Here is a 20,719-nt window from a genome sequence, read left to right as displayed (position 1 = left end):
TGCAGGTTGTTCCCGGAGGGAAAAGCCACGTAGGTCTAGAAAGTCCCTGTACCGTGACCTTCCTGTCCAGCGCTGGGGAAGACGGGCCCCTTCTCGGGAGGAAGGGCTTCGTGCAGGACTCCCCAGGACCCCTGCTCTAGTTCCGGTGGTACCAGGCCGTGCCTGGGATCGGGGGGCATGGGGGGTCCTGGTCCTGCCCCATGGCTGCGCATGGGCTTTGCCCCAAGGAGAGGCTGGTGGGAGATGGTGGGGAGGTGGGGAGGCCAGCAAGGTCAGGGGCTATCCCGCTGGCTCCTGGCCTGGGTCTGGCCGAGTCCCTTGGCCAGACGGTGGCTGCTCCCACCAAGTCACTTTCCCCTACATTCCTTTCCCCTCACCCCTGCCAGCCTTGTTTCCAGCCTCCAACTCCTGCCTTGGAGTGTCTCGACCTCACCTGCTTTGTAAAAAGTCTCTTCCTTAGTCCCGCCTGGTCCCCCCACCGCACGCCAGCTCGACCACCTCATCAGGCTGCTCTGAGGATTGAGGGAGGCAGTGCATGGAAGTCACTTAGCACGTGGCCGGCCACCTTCTGAGTGTGCTGCGGTCCCTGCTACCTGGTGCAGGAAGGGGCCCCCTCCCCTGGCCCCAAAGCCCCTGCCCCATCCCTTGTCATCTCACTTTGGCTCGAGCACCTCCGGGGGGTGGCAGGGGGGGAAGTCACACTCTTGGGAGGTGCTTGTTCCACCTGGGCCAGAAAGGATGTGGCAGGAACGGCTGGGTCTGCACCACTCGTGGCTGTTACATTTGGCAGAAAAAGAAACTTCTCTTCTTTCAGGTGGCTGAGTCTATTTTCAAGTCTTCACCCACCGGGGATGCTTCAGGCCTATTATTGAACATCCAGTAGGTGGATGCAGTGGAGTTTTACAGTAAAGAACACTGCTGTCGAGAGTTCTAGAAGCTGAAAATACATATTTAAGTAATAATCATGTTGGCATAAGTTCACACGTTTGAAAGTAGGTTTACACATGCCTTGCTTAGCTGAAGAATCATTGGTCCCCAGACTAAATTGGGTCATCCCGTGGAATCTCCGTGTTTATTTGTGTGCCTTTATGCTGGCGTTACCACCGTCAGAGAGCTTACCTTAAGCGTTTTCTTGATTCATGTATTGGCTCTTTGGTCAGTGGCCCCATTGAGCTTGGGTCCCGAAAGTACGGACGGGGATTCAGCATCCACCTTCAACTCTGTTTTGTCTCAATTTCTCAAAGGAAAAATAGCAGGTAACCTGGCCCCCCCGGGGGGTTAAGACGTCTGGGCTTTGTCAACTTTGGGGCCAAGATTCGTTGCTGCCCATAAATGTACCCAACCAGGCCCCGTGGCCTTTTGGGCTTGTTCTTCTTTCTTTTTCTTTTATTTAGTTAGTTCTTAATTTATTGTACATGCGGAAGAAGAATCTTTTAAAATCCCACTTCCCTTGTTTCTCCCTACCTTTCTCCCCACCGACTTTTTTTTTTAACCTGTCGAGAACCTACATTTTTTATGTGTATTTTCAATTATGGAAAAGGCACCTACCATAAAATGTACGGTCTTAACCATTTTTAAGTGTGCAGTTCAGTGACTTTAATTACATTGGTATTGTCTGTGCAACCATCGGCACCAGCCAACTGTGGGACTCACCCACTCACTTTTTCAGAATACATTTTTCGTTATTTCTCATTTAAAAAATTGTATTCGTTTGCAGGTGCAATTTGCATAGAGTACAGTGCTGAAGTCGTAATTGAACGGTTTGGTGATTTTATTCCTCCATAAGCGCACGTCTCTGGGACCATCATCCAGATCACTTTTATTTCTATCCCTCTAAAAAGTCCCACCATGCCTTTTCCCAGTCATTCCTCATCTCATAGGTAACTTGCTGTCATAGATTAGTTTTGCCTGTACTTGCATTTCGTGTAAATGCAATCATACAGTGTGTGCTCTTGTCTATGCAGCTTCTTTTGCACAGCACGTTGTTGCATATATCAGGACTATGTGCTTGTTGTATATACCCCATTTTATGAATATGCTATTGTTTGTTTATCTCCTCTCCTCTTGATAGACATTTGGGTTGTTTCCAGTTTGGGTGTTTTATGAGTAAAGGCTCGGAACATTCTTGTGTAAGTCTTTCTATGGAGACAGGCACTCATTTCTCTTGTGTGTATACATGTAGGAGTGGAATTGCTGCCCTCACTCTCTTTCAGCAGACACGTTTTTCTCTCTCTAAATCCGTGGCCCCTCTGGATGGGGGAGGTCCACTTGTGCTGGACCTCACTTGTGTCTGAGTCTGGCGATCTTGACGTAATTGCCCCGTGGGTGTGACTGCTGAGGGGTCCTTACACACAGAATTCCATCTCCCAGGGAACATTTGATGGCTGAGTCCATGAACTATCAAAGACTCATTCTTAGATTGTTATAAACATGCAAATAGAGAGCATATGTCAAAGTTTTATTGAACTCATTTAATGAGAGAGCTAGCAGAATAACACAGCTGGTTCAGTGAGGCTGCGAGGAACTGGTGAAAAAGTCCGTGGAAGAAGAATGTTCAGAGATCAAAATGGGTTCACGTCTTAGAGGACAATACAATCTTAACCTCTGGGGTTATTATCTTTACCAGGAAGGAAAAAAAGGAAGTGACGTGCCTTATTGCGCTTCTCTGTGTTCTCCTTTGTCTTTTATAGGGTGGCAAAATGCCCTAATAAAGTGTTAATTAAATCAAGTTATGTTCCCAGAGAGGATCAGATGACCCTTTGTGGGGGTGCTTATTAGAAAATGCATCAGAGCAAAGCCAGGGATTGAACCCGAGTCCTTGGGTTAATAGATGCAGACTATTGCTTTCGGAATGGATTAGCAATGGGATCCTGCTGTGTAGCCCTGGGAACTAGGTCTGGTCACTTACGATGGAGCAGGATAATGGGAGAAAAAAGAAGGTACACAACCTGCATGTGTAACTGGGTCACCTTGCTGTACAGTAGGAAAAAAAAGGTTAAAAAAAAAAAAGAAAATGCATCAGAATGACATTAACAGTTCACACGATTATCATTTTTGCCTTAATTTCCCAGTTTTGGATACGTTTCTGCATAGATTATAATAGACCGTAGTATGATCTGCAAGAACAGGAGGCACTAGGATGACATCCTCAAAGCCATTTATTTAAAAAAAAACATATGGCTTGTCCGTCTGCGACCTGAAACTGCCACATGAGGCAGGAAGACAGCCACCTGTCACAGGCAGATGTGGGCTCTTTCATAGGGGTTCATTTCTTCCACGTTGGGTTCAGTTACCAGTGTCCCCCTTTGAGACCCTCACCTCAGAGCCAGCCAACAGTGGACTTTAGTCCAGCAAAGGGTTTATGAGCAGCCTTTTTCAGGTTCTCCTGACATGTATCCACAGACATACATTTGCTTTAACGCAGTGCATTTCACTACGTTTATAGTTGTCCAACGACCATCACAGCCCAATTTATAGCATTTCCGTCCCAAAGCCCCAGCCCGTCCCCCTGACCCCAGACAAACCTTTCTTAATGGCCAGCCAAAGGAATTGAAAAATGCAAAGGCCTTGAACCGATGGCTTGGGCTGCCCTGCACCCGTCTGTCTGCCTGCCTTGGCGGGCGACCCTTGGGGAAGGGCAGCGGGACCCAGGCTGTCGGCATTTTGTGGCGCACAGACAGACGTGTAGAAAGCAGGAAGCTGCAGCGGGGCTTAAAAGAACATGCTTGTGGGTCTTTACGTTGCTCTGACCCTGTCCGAGAGGAGGTGCGCCGCTCTCTCTGCCTGGCGGTGTGTGTTAGGTAAACGTGCCTTCCTTACCTGCCGCGGGCCCCTTTGTTGAAGGCTGAGGTGTGTTTCGTGGTAGTTGCATGAGTTATGCTGAGAAGAACAGTTTTCAGCTTGGTTTCCTGTAGCCTCGGCTTTCCTTTGCTAGGGGGTTTGCATCTCTCTTGGGCACATCCAGAGCCTTTTTTGTATTTGTGTAAATTGGCTGGTGAAAATGGTTGCTTTTCCATCAGTGGGTGAAAGGTGAGGATTTTGCATCTTTGCACCAGTTAAACCTCATGGTTGCTTTGCCTTTTTTTTTTTTTTCCTTATCTTTTTAGGACCACACTCATGGCATATGGAGGTTCCCAGGTTAGGGATTAAATTGGAGCTATAGCCACTGGCCTACACCAGAGCCACAGCCACTCGGGATCTGAGCCGCATCTGCAACTCACACCGCAGCTCATGGCAAAGCTGGATCCTTAACCCACTGAGAGAGGCCAGGGATCAAACCCGCGTCCTCATGGATACTCGTCAGATTCGTTTCCGCTGAACCACGAAGGAAACGCCCTGCCTTTCTTGATTTAAGAAAAAAATGGCAAATTTACTTCAACACGTGGCACAAAGGAGCGAGTTCCAAGTTGCTCTTCTTTGCTCAGAGTCCCTGCAGTAGATCTCTGTGATCAAATTTCACTTTTTGTTTTTCAACCCAAGAGCCATTTACTTTGTGAATTATATAGGACATCGTTTTCGCGATGCTTGTCTTTCCGGGAGCGGTAGCAGGAGTTTTCCAGGTGTGTTTCCTAGTGTGTGGAGCCGCCTCCTCACAGCATCTCGTTGCCATGTGCTCGGGCGGGGCCTGCCGTGCTCCTCCAGGGAGCACTTCCTGGGTGTCGGCTCTGTGCACACACCGGAGGCTGTGAGCACCGCTGAGACACATGACATAGAAGATCGTATTGTTACGCTCCAACTTCTTCCCCAGGATGACAGCGTCAGCTCCTGCGGCCTGCCCTCCGGTCGCTCTGGACTCTGGAGAGCACGTGTTAGACATCGTTCTCCAAGGATGTTCCTGATTAAAATGCCACTTGAGAAGGGTTTGACTGGCTTCATCAGGCGGCTCTGTTGGAACATGCTAAGCGAACCTACAGTTATCTTTTGGCCCTGATTGCTGTGTTACTTTATGGAATAATAATGACTCCCTCTTCTGCCAGGCTTACTGGCTGCCTGGCTTTGTGTCTGTAATCTGCCTGTGTCTGTCTGTGTACAGTGACTAAAATTCGTGGAACCCTTAGGGCAGGCAAGAAGGAGGCTAAGCCTTTCACATGTTTTTTCATTAAACCCTTATGCCACTCTATGGCTATGGCATAGGCACTGCTTTTTTTTTTTTTTTTTTTATCATGCCCATTTTTTTTTTTTTTTGTCTTTTTTTGCCTTTTCAAGGGCCGCTCCTGTGGCATATGGAGGTTCCCAGGCTAGGGGTCGAATCGGAGCTGTAGCCCGCTGGACACACCTGAGTCTACACCACAGCCACAGCAACGCGGGATCCGAGCCGCATCTGTGACCTACACCCCAGCTCACGGCAATGCCGGATCCTTAACCCACTGAGCAAGGCCAGGGATCGAACCCGCAACCTCATGGCTCCTAGTTGGATTTGTTAATCACTGCCCATTTTTTAGAAGAGGTAACTGAGGCATCCCAAGGTTAGAAGACTTACAAGCTAGTGCGGAACAGAGGACTTTGGAACCTGAGCAGCCTGGCTCTAGAATCTGAGCTCGAGCAGGCAGCATTCATTATCTGGGTGTCCAGATTGTCCTGATGAGATGAAGCCCCTCATCATATTACCCGCTGCATCATGCCTTCCCCGAGTATCCTTCAGCATTTTGCACATTTGCACCACTCTGAGGTCAGCCTCACAGTTACCCTGCTATTCTTGAGTTGAGAAAGAATTACGAAGTTACTTTACCCCAAGTGGCATAAAGTAGGGATTTCCAGATTGCTCTTCTCTATTCAGAATCATGGTGGTTAACTTATTTTCTGAATTATAAAGGATTCTCTTCAGAAATCAGCTACCTCAACTCAAAAGGACACCCTGGGTTTATGGGCTCGTGCTGTGTTTCCCACACATTCTGAAGGAAAGGCAATTTGGGAAACTATTTCATTGTACTCATTTGTAAGGAGGCTTGTCATTTCGCCGTGTTCAGGATATGCTTTTTAGAAGGCACGTGCGTGTCTTTTCTCAGAGTGGCAAATAATCCAGATGTGTGACTGTCTGGTTGTTCCCCATCCAGGGAACCCTTGCGAACAGCCAGTTCCAGCTCACATTATTCTTTGAACACGTAGTTTTGATTTAGAGAACAAGATCTTAAAACTAACAACTGGAGCTTGGTCGATGCTTTTAGGAGAAATGTTGGTCCAAAAAGCGTCTGGAGTAATTAAAGACAAGTGTGTTAGCCGTCGGAGCTGCACCGGTGGGGCACAGTCCTCAGGCTTTGTCCCTGTTGCGGTGCTGGAAGTGCGTGTGTGTGGAGGGTGTCTTGTGACTCAGGGACAGCAGTCCCCTGACAGAGTTGATCTTGGTGATTATGCATAATGGAGTCTTATTTTCTTAACGACAGGATTATCAAATCTGAGCCCAGAAAGGGACTTTGAAATCATGTGTTTCAACCCCCAGCTTTCTAACAGATCAAAATCTAAACCGTCTGAGATATTGCTGTGATCATTGTTGGACACTTAAACGTGGGAAGTCTGGGGGTCTCGCAGGGGACCCTTTGCCAGGGAGTCTCTGGCCTGGCCCTGCTCCGGGCACCCTGCGTTGTCAGAAGTTTGGAGTGGGGGCAGGAGCTGGGATAGGGGCCACAGCATATTTTTAAGAGTTCACATGATTTGCTGCTTGGTAAAGCTTGGGTGCTTTTTTTGTGCAATGGGACTGATATGCACTGGCGTCCTCTTTCATATCCTTTCTCAAGCACGTGAGTTGGTAGCCTCTGACCTAGAATTCTACATTTGAAAGTATGTTATTTTATTTTATTTTATTTTTGTCTTTTGTCTTTTTTACGGCCGCACCCGTGGTGTGTGGAGGCTCGCAGGCTAGGGGTCGAATCGGAGCTACAGCTGCCAGCCTACACCACAGCCACAATAACGCAGGACCCGAGCCGCATCTGTGACCTACACCACAGCTCACGGCAGTGCCGGCTCCTTAACCCACTTAGCGAGGCCAGGGGTTGAACCCGTGTCCTCATGGATACTGGTCGGGTTTGTTAACCCCTGAGCCACGATGGGAACTTCAAAAGTATTATGTTCTTTCTAAAGTAGCTTTATGACTATGTAAGGAAACATAATCATGCCGAAAATTGTAAAGCAAATGTGTACGACAAATAAACAACATAGCAATATGTGAACAAAGCTCTATTTGTGTCAATTAGAATTAATATATTCTAATTACAGAAACTCTGGACTAACTAAACACTGCTTTCTACGCAGTGGTAGTGAGGTGGGCAGAATTTCTAGGACTGGTTCCCAGGATTCCACTTCTGAATCCCCAGAACCTGTAAGTGTGATGACCTATCATTCAAGTAATTGTATTATGTTGTATGGAGCAGTTGATTTTGCAAAAGGGAGGTATCCAGGTGGGCCTCATCTTGGCACATGTGCCATTAAAAGCAGAGAAATTTCTCTGCCGGGTGGCAGAAGAGGAAGTCAGAGCGATTCAAAGCTTGAGGAAGACTTGTGGCTTTGAAGATGGAGTGGTCACGTGAGAAGAAACAAAGGCAACTTTATTGGAGCAGAGAGCAGACCTTGTCAGCAAGGAAATGGAGACCTCAGACCTACTCCTGCAAAGACTGGATTCTGCCAACAACCTCAGTGAGCTTGGAAGTGGATTGTCCTCCCAAGCTCTACATAAGAGTCCAGGCTAGTTGGATTCTTGATATCAGCTTTGTGAGACCCTGAGCAGAGAAACCAGTTGAGCTTACCTGGACTCCTGACCTACAGACCTATGAGGTAGTAAATGCATGTTGTTTTAAGCCAGTAAATATGTGGCCTAAAATACAGACAGCAAATGGCCTGGGGCAGTTCGCTTTTTCCCTACTGGCATGCTGTCACTGGAGACCAAATGGGAACTCTGGACTCTCACCCCCCTGCCCTGGGCTCAGCAGTAGTAAGTGGCCCGCCCCCTTCACCCTCTCCATTAGATAGCGGGGAAGATCTTGGAGAGGAGGGAGCTGGAGAAAGGGATTCATTAAACCCTTATGGGAAGTCTTCAGCAAAATCCTGACCCACACGTACATGAATCTGACTAGAGTGAATGGGCCCAAGCATATGAGAAAATAAACTACAGTGTGGAATGCCACCCAGGTTTTCAGAGTGACCTCTAGGTAACACAAGTAACAAAGACCAGACCAGCACTGCAAGAGCTCTGCAAACTAAACTGTCATTGGCATCACAGCCCACAGAAGTAGCCCGGGATCTGCATGCTTAATCTAAATAGGGTTAGTGCTGGGAGTGTCTATTGTGGTGCAGCTGAAATGAATCCAACTAGTATCCATGAGGTTGCAGGTTTGATCCCCAGCCTTGTTCAGTGAGTCAGAAAACCAGCATTGCCACGGGCTGTGGTGTAGGTTGCAGATATGGCTCGGATCCCGAGTGGCCGTGGCTCTGATTCAGCCTCTAGCCTGGGAACTTCCATATGCTGCAGATATGGCCCTAAAAAGCAAAATAAATAAATAAATTTAAATAGGACCCACAGTCTTATAATAGTTCAAATGCCCAGGACACAATTAAACAAAACAAAACAAAAGAAAACACTTGTCATACCAAGCACCAGGAAAACTGGAACGTGAATGAGAAGGCAATCAACAGATACCAACACTGGGAAGACTCAGATTCAGAATTATCTGACAAAGATATTTAAAGCAGCTATCAGAAAAAAAATGCTTTAATAAGCAATTACAAATACTCTTGAAACAAACAAAAAATTAGAAAATCTCAGCAAAAAGATATTAAAAAAATAAAAATTACAAAACTGAAAAATCATATTAATTTCACTGGATGAACTTACTAATAGAGATGATAGGAAAGAATCAATGAAGTTGAAGACAGATCAGTACATTTATCTTCTCTATCTCTTGTCCAGACAATGGATGGAAACTAGAAAATAAAACAGAGCCTCAGAGACCTTTGTGCAATAGCATTAGGTCTAACATTTGTGTCACTGGAGTCCCAGAAGGAGAAGGGAAGACTATGGAAATAAAAAGTATTTGAAGAAATGATGGTTAAAAACTCCCCAAACTGGGCAAAAGGGATAAGCCATCAGAATCACGAAGCTGAGAAAAATCCAAACAGGATAAATCCAAATAAATCTATGCCAGGACACATCATACTCAAACTTGTAAAAACTAAAGACAAAGAAAAACCATTGAGTAAGAAACAGCATATTAATTATAGGGTAGGAATGATTTGAATGACTGTGGATTTCTTGTATGAAATCATGGAGTCCAGAAGGAAGTGCACTGCATTTTAAAGTGCTGAACAAATAGAACATTCCGCTCTGAATTCTCTACCTGATCAAAATATCTTTCAGGAATAAAGAGTAAATAAAAACATTCTCAGATGAAGGAAAACAAAAAATTTGTCAACAGCAGAGACCTACTCTTAAATAACGGCTAAAGAACGTTCTCTAAACAGAAAAGTAAATAATAGGGAGAGGCCTGGAACACGAGAAAGGAAAAAACGAGAAACAAGGAAACAGTGAATGGGTAAAAAATAGGGATATGTCTAATAGGATGTCTTTATCCTTATTAGCTTTTAAAATTAGGTTTAATGGATGAATCATATGTTATAATATCTGGTATGATGTTCAGTATATGTAGAGATGCAGAGTTCCCGTCGTGGCTCAGTGGTTAACGAAGCCGACTAGGAACCATGAGGTTGCAGGTTCGATCCCTGGCCTCGCTTAGTGGGTTAAGGATGCAGGATTGCTGTGAGCTGTGGTGTAGGTTGCAGATGTGGCTTGGATCCCACATTGCTGTGGCTGTGGTGTAGGCCGGCAGCTATAGCTCCGATTCGACCCCTAGCCTGGAAACCTCCATATGCCTCGGCTGAGGCCCTAAAAAAAAAAAAAAAAAAAAGGAGGGTGGGGAGAGAATAAAGGGACCTCACTGGTAGTAAGGTTTCTACACTTCAAATGGGAGAGTGTTGATACTAGGAGTCTCTGACAAGTTCCATATGTATATTGTAATAACTAGGAAAAAAAAAAAAAAACCAGAAAAAGCACCCAAACCATTAAAAAACTAAAAACCAATAAAAAATATACAATGAGATATACTCCAAAGGTCTATAGGCAGAAGTTTCCTGGTGGCTTAGTGGGTTAAGGACTGGGGGTTTGGGATTGGCATACGCATACTGAGGTATATGGAACGATGAGCCACTGCTGTGGCTTGGGTTTGATCCCTGGCCCAGGAATTGCCACATGCTGTGGTTGTGGCAAAAAAAAAAAAAAAATCTATAGATAAATGTACAAGTAACCTACAAGAAGGCAAGAAGAGGAAAAAGAAATGATAAACAAGAAATAGAAAACAAATACAATGGCAGACTTAAGCCATAACATCAGCAATTACTTTAAGCGGGAGTTTCTGTTGTGGCTCAGTGGGTTACGGACCCAACGAGTATCCATGAGGATGTGGGTTCGATCCCTGGCCTTGCTCAGTGGTTTAAGGATCCGGTGTTGCTGTGAGCTGTAGCGTAGGTTGCAGATGCTGTTCGGATCCTGCATTGCCGTGGCTGTGGTGTAGGCTGGCAGCTACAGCTCAGGCTTGACTCCTATGCTGGGAACCAGCATGTGCCACAGGTGCAGCCCTAAAAAGCAAAAATTAAAAAAAACATAACCAATTGCTTTAAGTGTAAATGGTCTATTTGCAGAACAGAAAGAGACTCACAGACTTTGAAAAACTTACGGTTACCAAAGGGGACAGGTTGGGGGGTGTGGGAAAGATGGATTGGGGGTTTGGGACTGGCATATGCACACTGAAGTATATGGAACGATTGGCCAACAGGGACCGGCTGTAGAGCACAGAGAACTCTACCCAGTGTTCTGTGATAATATATGTGGGAAAAGAGCCTGAGAGAGAATGGATATGTGTATATGTATGACCGGGTTACTTGGTTGTACAGCAGAAATTATGACAGCCTTGTAAATTAACTATACTTCAATAAAACTTAAAAAAAGAAAACTAAAAAAAAGTGTAAATGGTCTAAATATACCAATTGAGAGATAACAGAATGGATAAAAAATGTTACTCAAGTATGTGCTATCTTCAAAGATCTCACTTCAAATGTATTGATATAGCTGCATTAAAAGTAAAAGGGTATAAAAAGATACACCATGCAAACATTAATTTTAAAAAAGCAAGAATGGCTATATATAATGTCAGATAAAGTACACTAGAGAGCCAAGAAAATTACCTGAGACAAAAAGGGACATGATGCAGTGATAAAAAATGCCATCACGCCAGGAAAACATAGCAATCCCAAATGCGTATGAATCAAACAACAGAGCCGCAAAGTACATAAAGCAAAAACTGATAGAACCAAAAGGTAAACACCTCCACAATAATAGTCGGGAACTTCAGCATTTGAAAGAACTGCTCGATGAGATATCAGCGAGGATATGGAAGTACTGACAACATTATTCACCAAGCAGTTCTAATGAGTATTTATAGAACATTTCACTTGGAAACAGCCTAAAATACACCTTTCTCAAGTACCCGTGAAGCATTCACCAAGTTAGACCATACCCTGGGTCATCAAACTAACCTCAGTTTATTTAAAGGAATGGAGATAGTGGAGTCTGTTCTCTGATCATAATCAAACCAGAAACCAATAACAGAAAGACAGCAGCAAGATCTCTTGATCTTGGAAATCAAATTACACACTTCTGAATAATTCATTTGTCAAAAGGGAAGTCTCAAAAGAAATTGTATTGTTTATGTTTACTTATTTATTTATTTTGGCCACACCTATGGCTTGCAGAAGTCCCCAGGCCCGGGATCAAACCTAAGCCACAGCAGTGACAATGCCAGATCCTTAACCTGCTAAGCCACCAGAGAACTCTGGAAATTTTAAAAATACATCAAGTTAAATGAAAATGGAAATACAGGATATTAAAATTTTGGGGACACAGCTAAAGCAGTTCTGAGAGGAAATTTTATAGCACTAAATGTTTAAATCAAAATGGAGGAAAGGTCTCATTAATCATCTGAGATCCCACTTCAAGAGACTAGAAAAAGAAAAGCACCCCACCACCATCAGAGCAAGCAGAAGAAAGGAAATAATGAAGAACAAGAATTGTTGAACTTGCAAACAGAAACAACAGAGAAAAATCAGTGAAAAATCTGTTTTTTTTTAAAAAAACTCAATGAAATGGATCTTTAAGACGATTGACAAAGATAAAAAGAAGACACAAATTGTAATATTAGGATGAAAACAGGGGCTGTCACTACAGATCCTGCAGTTAAAAAGGTAGTAAGAATGATACAAACAATTGTATCATGTACATGATACAGCAATTACATGTAATTGTACATGTATACATTTGACATTGTGGATGAAACGGACCAATTCCTTGAAAACCACAAACTACCAACGCTCACCCAAGGTGAAATAGATCATCTCAATCGTCCTATAATTATTAAAGAAATTGAATTCATAATTTAAAATCTTCCAAAAAATAGACTAGATTTCACTAGAGATTTCCATCAAACATTTAAAGAAGAACGGGCACCAATTCTATATAATCTCTTCCAGAAAATAGAAGAGTGGAGAATATCTTCTAACTCATTTTATGAGGCCCTTACAACTCAATACCAACACCAGACAGTACCAAAAAACTGCAGACCAGTATCCCTCGAGAGCACACACACACACACACACACACACACACACACACACACACACACACAAAATCCTCAATAAAGTATTAGCAAAACAAACAGGAACATATAAAAAGATTTGTGTACTGTGACCAAGTGGGGTTTATTCTAGGTATGGAAGGTGCTTCAGTATTTGAAAATCAGTTAAAATACCATATCCACAGGCTGTGGGAGGAAGAAATAATCACACAATCATATCAATTAATGCAAAAAAATTATTTGAGGTGTTCCCTGGTAGCCTAGTGGTTAAGAATTCCCTGTTGTCGCTAGTGTGGCTTAGATTCAGTCCCTGGCCCAGGAACTTCTGCATGCTGTGGGTGCAGCCAAAAAAAAAAAGAAAAAGAAAAGAAAAATCATTTGACAAAGTTCAACACTTTGATTCATGATAAAAACTCAGCCAAGTAGGAATGTAGGGAAATTTCCGCAGCTTGATAAAGAGCACCTAGAGTTAGCATCACACTACCTGGTGAAAGACTGAATGCTTCACCCCAACCGCCCTGCCAGAAAAGCAAGAAGGCAAAGATGTCTGCTCACAACAATCTTATTCAGCGCAGTCCTGGAGATCAGCACAGTGTTGAGGAAAGAAAGAAAGGGCATACGAATTGGAAAGGAAGAATAAAACTGTCCCTGTTTACAGATGACGTGATTCTCTATGTAGGACATCCCCCCAAATCTCAAAAAATAACTTCTGGAAATAATAAGTAAATTCAACAAAGTCGCAGGATACAAGATCAACACATAAAAATTATTATTTGTGTGTCCTAGAAATGAACATATGGAAACCCAAATTAAAAAGTACCATACCATTTATGGTCACTCCTTACAAAATTGAAATGCTTAGGTATAAATCTAATAAAACAGGGACAGGGTATGTGTGTGCTGAAATTACAAAACATTGACGGATGTATTCAAAGGTCTAGATAGGGAGTTTCCTGGGGGTCTAGTGGTTAGGACTTGGTGCCTTCACTGCTGTGGCCCGGGTTCATTCCCTGGTTTGGAAAAATCAAAGAAATTAGAATAGGTAAAGCAATTTTGAAAAAGAAGAAGGCAGTAGAAAGGCATCTGTTCTGTGTCATGATTGACTTTACTAGCTCTCGTGATTAAGACGGTGTGGTATGGGTGGAGGGATAGGCACATAGGTCAGTGGAACAGAATAGAGGACCCAGAAATAGACCCACACAAATATGCCCAACTGATTTTTGACAAAGGCACAAAAGCAATTCAACAAAGGAAGGAGCCTTTTCATCTAATAGTGCTGGATCAATTGAACAGCCAGAGGCAAAAAATGAATCTCTACCTAAAACCTTACACCTTATAAAAATTATCTCAAAATGCATCATAGATTTAAATGTAAAACATAAAAGTAGAAAAGTTTAAGAATTAAACACAAGAGAAAAACCTGCAGGACCTAGGCCTAGGTGAAGAGTTCTTAGACATCACACCAAAAGAACATTAAGGGAAAAATCAATCGGACTTCTTCAGAATTAAAAACTTTTGCTTCGTGAAAAACTCTGTGAAGAGGATGAAAAGACAGGTTACAGACTGGGAGAAAATATTTGCTAACCATATGTCCGACGAAGGACTTGTTTAGAATGAATACTTTTCAAAATGCAATAGTAGAAAGTAAAAAAATCCAGTTAAAAGTAAGTAAAAAATGTAAACAGACATTTCACCGAAGAGGATATGCAGATGGAAAATAAGCACAATCTCAAGGAGATTGTATCAGTCAGAATGAGCAGTAGAATGACTAAAACAAAAAAATAGTGGTAATGCCAAATGCTGGTGAGGAGGCATTTAAGTTGTTACCAAGCCTTGGCTATTGTAAATGGTGCTGCTATGAACATAAAATATATACACATTCTTTTTCATATTCTTTTCCATTATGGTTTATCACAGGATATTGAGTATAGTTCCCTGTGCTATACAGTAGGACTTGATGTTTAGGTATTTTATATGTTGGTAATTTGCATCTACCAACCCTAAACTCCCACTCTATCCCTCCCCCAGTCCTTTGCCCCTTGGCAACCACGAGTCTGTTCTCTGTATCTATGAATCTGTTTCTGTTTTGCAGATAAATTCATTTGTGTCATATTTTAGATTTCACTTATAAGTGATATCAGATGGCATTGGTCTTTCTCTTTCTGACTTCACTTAGTATGATCATTTTTGGTTCCATCTATGTTGCTGCAAATGACATTATTTCGTTCTTTTTCATGACTGAGTAATATTCCAATGTACCACATCTGCTTCTTTTGATTTTTTAAAAGCTGTATTTTTATTAAAATATAGTTGATTTCCAGTGTTGTATCAGTTTCTGCTATACAGAAAAGTGACCCAGTCGTACATATATATACACACATTCTTTTTCTTATACTATCTTCCTTTCTGTTCTATTCCAAGAGATTGGATGTAGTTCTCTGTGCTAAACAGCAGGACCTCATTGCTTATCCATTCTAAATGTAATAGTTTGCACCTACCCGCCCCCTTTCATTTGTCAATGGACATTTAAGTTGTTTCCAAGCCTTGGCTGTTGTAAATAGTGCTGCTATGAACATAAGGGCCTGCACCCCCTTAATACCTTCTGAGCCCGAACGCAGCTCAAACTTTCCCAGGGAAACCTTCCTCAACCTCCTGACCCTTGTAAATAAATACTCACTTTCTGTGAGTCTTTGTGGTGCCGTATTTCTCTCCTCAGTAGCCCTTGTCACTCTTGGAATTTAAAATGTTTTGTGGCTGTTTGATGGGTGTTCCTCTTCCCTCTTGATCCCTGGCCTCTTTGCAGCATTGTGTCCTCGGTGCCCGGTGTGCAGCAGTGCTTTTCCACATTTGTTGAATGAGTGACTATCTTTGTTGCTTGTTTCTTGACAGTGGTGGTTATTGGCACCGTTGTGAACTTAGCCCTTACTCTTTGGATGGTAGTGGCATTGGCCATTTAAATAGCCCATGGTCTTAGGTTCTGACTTGCAGAAGGAATTATGGGCTGAGGGTTTCCTTTCTATTGGGAAGAAGAACCCCTGGGAAATGCACCTGGGTCAAATCCAGTGGTGGAGCTAGCGGTTGAGTTGAAGATGGCGTGCTGAGCAGTGGTTGCAGGCTTCCATGTTGGATTGATGCGTATGTTCTTTGTTTTTCTTTTTACCAGCTAGGACTTCGTTGCCTGCTGACAGGATGCTCCAGAACCCTAAATTGGGGGGCTGTCATGAAGTATATACAGTTACACAGAAAATACATATGATCGGAGAGAAAAAAGCAGGCTCTGCATCATGTTATACAAACAACCAAACCATGTCTCTAGGGGGGGGAAAAAACTCCTAAAATGTTAATAGTGGAGTTTTTGGTTTTTCTATTTCTAATAGTTTAAAAAGTTTATTAAAAGTTGAAAATTACATATTTTGATCTGATTTGTTTACTTTTCCTCATGGAAGTGTATTCATCCTTCATCTTCTTGTGATTGGAGTATCCCAGCTGTATATTACTTTTTCTAAGTTTTTTAAACATCCTCCATGTCTTTCAAGAGAATATCAGGTTAATGCGAGCAGCAAATGAGCAGGGTGAGTTGACCCCTTGCTCTGTAATTTGATTTGAACTTTTATCAGCTCTGTGGATGTCTGAGCGTGCAGTGATAAAGCATCTTTATTTTATCACAGACGGGGCCTCAGAGCACTGGTTTTGGAGTCAGAGGCGAGCTCTCCCACCTTGGCCAGGTTAGTTAAGCTCCCTGAGTTTCATTCACTCATTCATCAAATATTTATTGAATGTTCACCGTGTTATAGGCACCAGGAAAGACACTGAACAAATCAGACAAAAAGCCTTGTGCTTATGGAAATTATATCCTAGTGGGGTAGATGGACAGTAAGCCATAAACATAGTGCATATGTTGCATGGACTGTTGGAGGGGAAACCGGGGAGGAGGCCATGGATGTGGGGAGCGGGACTGCAGCTTATGCCAGGGAGGCCAGCAGAGGCCTCGCTGAAATGGTAACCTTTAAGTCAAGGCTTGAGGAGGTGAGGCGGGGAACCCTGTGGGAGAGAGCCTTTCAGGCGGAGGCAACGAAGGGCGCCTGCAAGAGCCCTGAGGAGGGAAAGGGCCGTTTGTGCTGGAGGAAGAGACACCCAGGGGAAGGCAGCAGGAGATGGGCTTGGAGGCCACAGAGCTCCAGACCGGGTAGGGCCACTGTAAGCCTTGGGACCCTAAGTGAGATGGGACGTAGTGGGGGGAGCTCGGAGCAGTGCGGGGCTGTGACTGCAGATGCTCCAGCTGGCTCCTCCTGGCTGCTCTGTGGACTAGAGACTGCCTGGGGCCGGGGCGGGGATCCGGGGGAGGTCAGAGGGGTGGCACGGCAGTGTGGAGAAGTGGTCAGGTTCCAGATATTTCTGAAGGTAGAGCCACCAGGATGAGCTTGGATGTGTGGCAAGAGAGAGAGAGAGAGATAGACAGACAGGCAGACAGACGGAGAAAGAGAAGAGAGAAGAGAGGGCTGACCTGAGGTTTTTGTACTGCACACCGGGAAGCGTATTGAGCATGTGAGACTGGATTTCAAGGCCACGGCCAGGCTAGAGATAGAACTGGGGAGTCCTTCAACACCCAGACTGGACGACGTCACCAGGGGAGAGAGTGTGGTCCCAGGAGAGAAGAGCCTTGGACACTGCAGACTTTGACAGTAAAAGCAGCGTTGAAACTGTCAGAGATGGTCAGAAGGGGAGGAGAGAGCCAGGCCAGTGCATGTTCTGGAAGGCAGAGGGAGGAGCTGCTTCAGGTCAGGGAGAGCGTGTGGCTGCCTGGGTACAGACTGTCTGGGTCCAGTTCATGTCTGGTGGGGCATGAACTGCAGAGGTGGTTCTGGGGCCCGGGGGCCTGGGCCTGGCTGGCTGCCCCTGGTGAGCAGCCGTGCAGCCTCAGATGGTTCCGGCTCCTCCCTCTCTGAAGCAGCTTGGGGACGGTACTAGGATCTTGGTAGAGTTTTTGTAAGCGCTGCAGTCATTTTATTCCCAGGTCCTGGGAAACTCTGGGAACACAGAGATGAATAAAGAAGATTGTATGTGGAATCCAGCTCCATATTAATATTATTATGAATAATGACGAGCACCTCGTATAAGGGGAACTCATAGTAGGGATTTTTTCCCTCCCTTTCCTGAATGAGTCCAATTTTGGGCACATAAATGAAAATTTCTACTATTCCCAACCCCCAAATTAACACTCTTCTATTATGTTCATGCATTCAAGGAGAGAATATCCTTTTTTTTTTGACTTGATCAATATTATTGAAGCATTTAAACCACATTGTAAGAGTTACTATTTTAAAAATCAGGTTCACATGTCTGCCAAAGTTACAGATTCTTCAGGCTGATACATTTTGACATGAAAAAATAAAAATCAGTGTCTCTAAGAGCAGGAAGCTGAACATTCCAGGTTTATAGCATGGAGTAAATTTGATGCATTGCAGAAAATCTTTATTCAAGGAAGCCTTAAAGAATGTATGCCATCTTCCTAGGTTTATTGAAGAGCTCGAAGTGGAATAAATGGTAGTGGTTTGAAATAAAAATGGTTAGAATATGAGTTTTCATAAGTGAACAAGTGGCATGATAACTACACTCTTTTTAACATTTCAACTCAGCCTTTCAAGTTTTACTTGATGACTTTTTTTTTTTTTTTTTGTCTTTTTTGCTATTTCTTAGGCCGCTCCTGCGGCAATTGGAGATTCCCAGGCTAGGGGTCTAATCGGAGCCGTAGCCACCCGCCTACGCCAGAGCCACAGCAACGCAGGATCCGAGCCGTGTCTGCAACCTACACCACAGCTCACAGCAACGCTGGATCGTTAACCCACTGAGCAAGAGCAGGGACCGAACCCGCAACCTCATGGTTCCTAGTTGGATTCGTTAACCGCTGCGCCACGACGGGAACTCCCCTTTCTTTTTTTTTTTAAATAAATTTTTTGGAGTATAGCTGACTTAGAAAGTTGTGTTAGTTTCCCGTGTACAGCAAAGTAAATCAGTTATACATACACATATGCCATTCCTTTCCAGGTTCTTTTCCCATATAGGTTATCACACAGTATTGCGTAGATTACCCTGTGCTATTTGGTAGGTCCTTGTTACCTATTTATTTTATATATAATAGTGTGTAGATGTCAATTCTGCCCGCCTAAGTTATCCCTCCCGTCCTACATTTCTGCTTTGGTAACCATGAATTTGCCTTCAAAATCTTTGAGTCTGTTTCTGTTCTGTAAGTTCCTTTGTATCCTTTTTTTTTTTTTTTTTGCTAGGTTCCACGTATTAGTGATCTCATATGATATTTGTCTTTGCCTTTGACTGACTTCACTTAGTTTAGTAATTTCTAGGTCCATTCCTGTTGCTGCAAATGGCATTATTTCATTCTTTCGTATGGCTGAGTGATATTCCCTTTTATGTATACCTTCTTGATCCAGTCTTCTCTTGATGGGCATTTAGGTGGCTCCCATGACTTGGCTATTGTACATAGTGCTGCACTGAACATTGGGGTGCATGTATCTTTTTGAATTATTGTTTTCTCCGGATTCATGCCCAGGAGTGGAATTGCTGCATCATTTTGATAGTTCTATATTTAATGTTTTTAAGGAACCTCCATACTGTCCTCCATAGTGGTTGTACTAATTTGCATTCCCACCAACAGTGTAAGAGGGTTCCTTTTTTTCCACACTCCAGCATTTATCGCTAGTAGATTTTTCGATGATGGTGATTCTGACTTTTGTGAAGTGATACCTCATTGTAGTTTTGGTTTGCATTTCTCTACTAATTAATGACGTTGAGCATCTTTTCTCATCCGTTGACCTTTTTTATTGCAGTATAGTTGACTTACAGTTTTGTGTTAGTTTCAGGTATACAGCAAAGTGATTCAGTTATGCATGTATCCATCATTTTTCAGATTCCTTTCCCATATAGGTTATTGCAGAATATTGAGTAGAGTTCCCTGTGTTATATAGTAGGTCCTTGCTGGTTGTCTATTTTCTGTATAGTGGTGTGTATATGTATTAATCCCAAACTCCTAATGTATCCTTCCACCCCTTTCCCCGGTGATGACCTTTTAAAAAATCATATTTTCATTTGAGGTTTCTTTTTCAGGGTGCACGTAGAAAAATATAGGTAAAGACATCTGTAGCATGGATAATATTGAAAGGCCGATTTCCCGCCTTCCCCATAGTATACACACTGTGTGCTGGAAGAAAGCCTGCTGTGTTCTTGTCTTTCTACCAAGTAATTTCAGCCTTTTCTGCTGTGACCTGTGAGCTTGATCAGGTCACCCGCATTCTGCATGTCCTTCCTGAGGTCTGTGCCCGGGACTGAGTGGGCTTTGACCTGGAACAATTGTGCCAATGATAGAAGCTGGAGTCTGGGTTTATTAGCCCCGAGACCTTGGGGAAGCTATTTAACTGCTCTGCCTAGGTATCTGTTTCTTTCCTGTGAAATATGGCAATGGCTGCAATAGTATGCCTCCTTGCTAGTGTCCTTGGGAGGATCCATGAGATTATAAGTGCGGGGCAACTCAGAGCAGTGTTTGATACATGTTAATCAGTCAGTACATATAAGCTATTAATACTAAGTATTAAGCCGGTCTGAGAGACTGGAAAAATACACAGGTGGTGTTTGTCAGTGGGATGCTGTGGGCCGAGGTACCGAGATAGAGGGAGGGGTATGGGTTTATTTGTGGAAGGGGAGGTAACAGCCCTGGAGGATGGAAGTGGGGGTGCGGGGCAGGGAGGGCCACGGGCTGCGATGCCCTTCATCCCAGCCAGCCTAGCAGGAAGCTTCCGAGCAAAGACGTGCCCACCGAAGAGCAGAAGTGGGCAGAAGTGGGCAGAGCTGGCCAGGCGCTGGCACCCTCCCTCCCCGCCCCCCAGGGCAGTGATTGGCAGGGGCTGCCGGTGGGGCGTGGCCTCAGCCGGAAAGCAGCCGGGGATCTGGGGCAGATGCTGAAGGGATAAGACTTCTGTCCTGAAGGTGCACGTGGGCAGTGCACTCAAGGGCTGCCTGGGCGATGCTTTGTTTCACTAGAG

General features: G+C 43.9%; 1 protein-coding gene across 14 annotated transcripts in view; it reads left to right on the top strand.

The window, feature by feature from the left end:
• The window catches only part of SH3KBP1 (SH3 domain containing kinase binding protein 1), a 343,775-nt gene that overhangs the window by 51,793 nt on the left and 271,263 nt on the right, over window positions 1-20,719 (top strand). The window lies entirely within an intron of this gene.

Source organism: Sus scrofa, chromosome X, assembly GCF_054392235.1.
Source record: "Sus scrofa isolate SSC_HxYL_T2T_F1_AM1 chromosome X, Sscrofa_HxYL_maternal_Yorkshire_Landrace_v2.0, whole genome shotgun sequence".
NCBI classification, from domain to species: domain Eukaryota; kingdom Metazoa; phylum Chordata; class Mammalia; order Artiodactyla; family Suidae; genus Sus; species Sus scrofa.
This window is presented reverse-complemented; position numbering and strand designations above follow the sequence as displayed.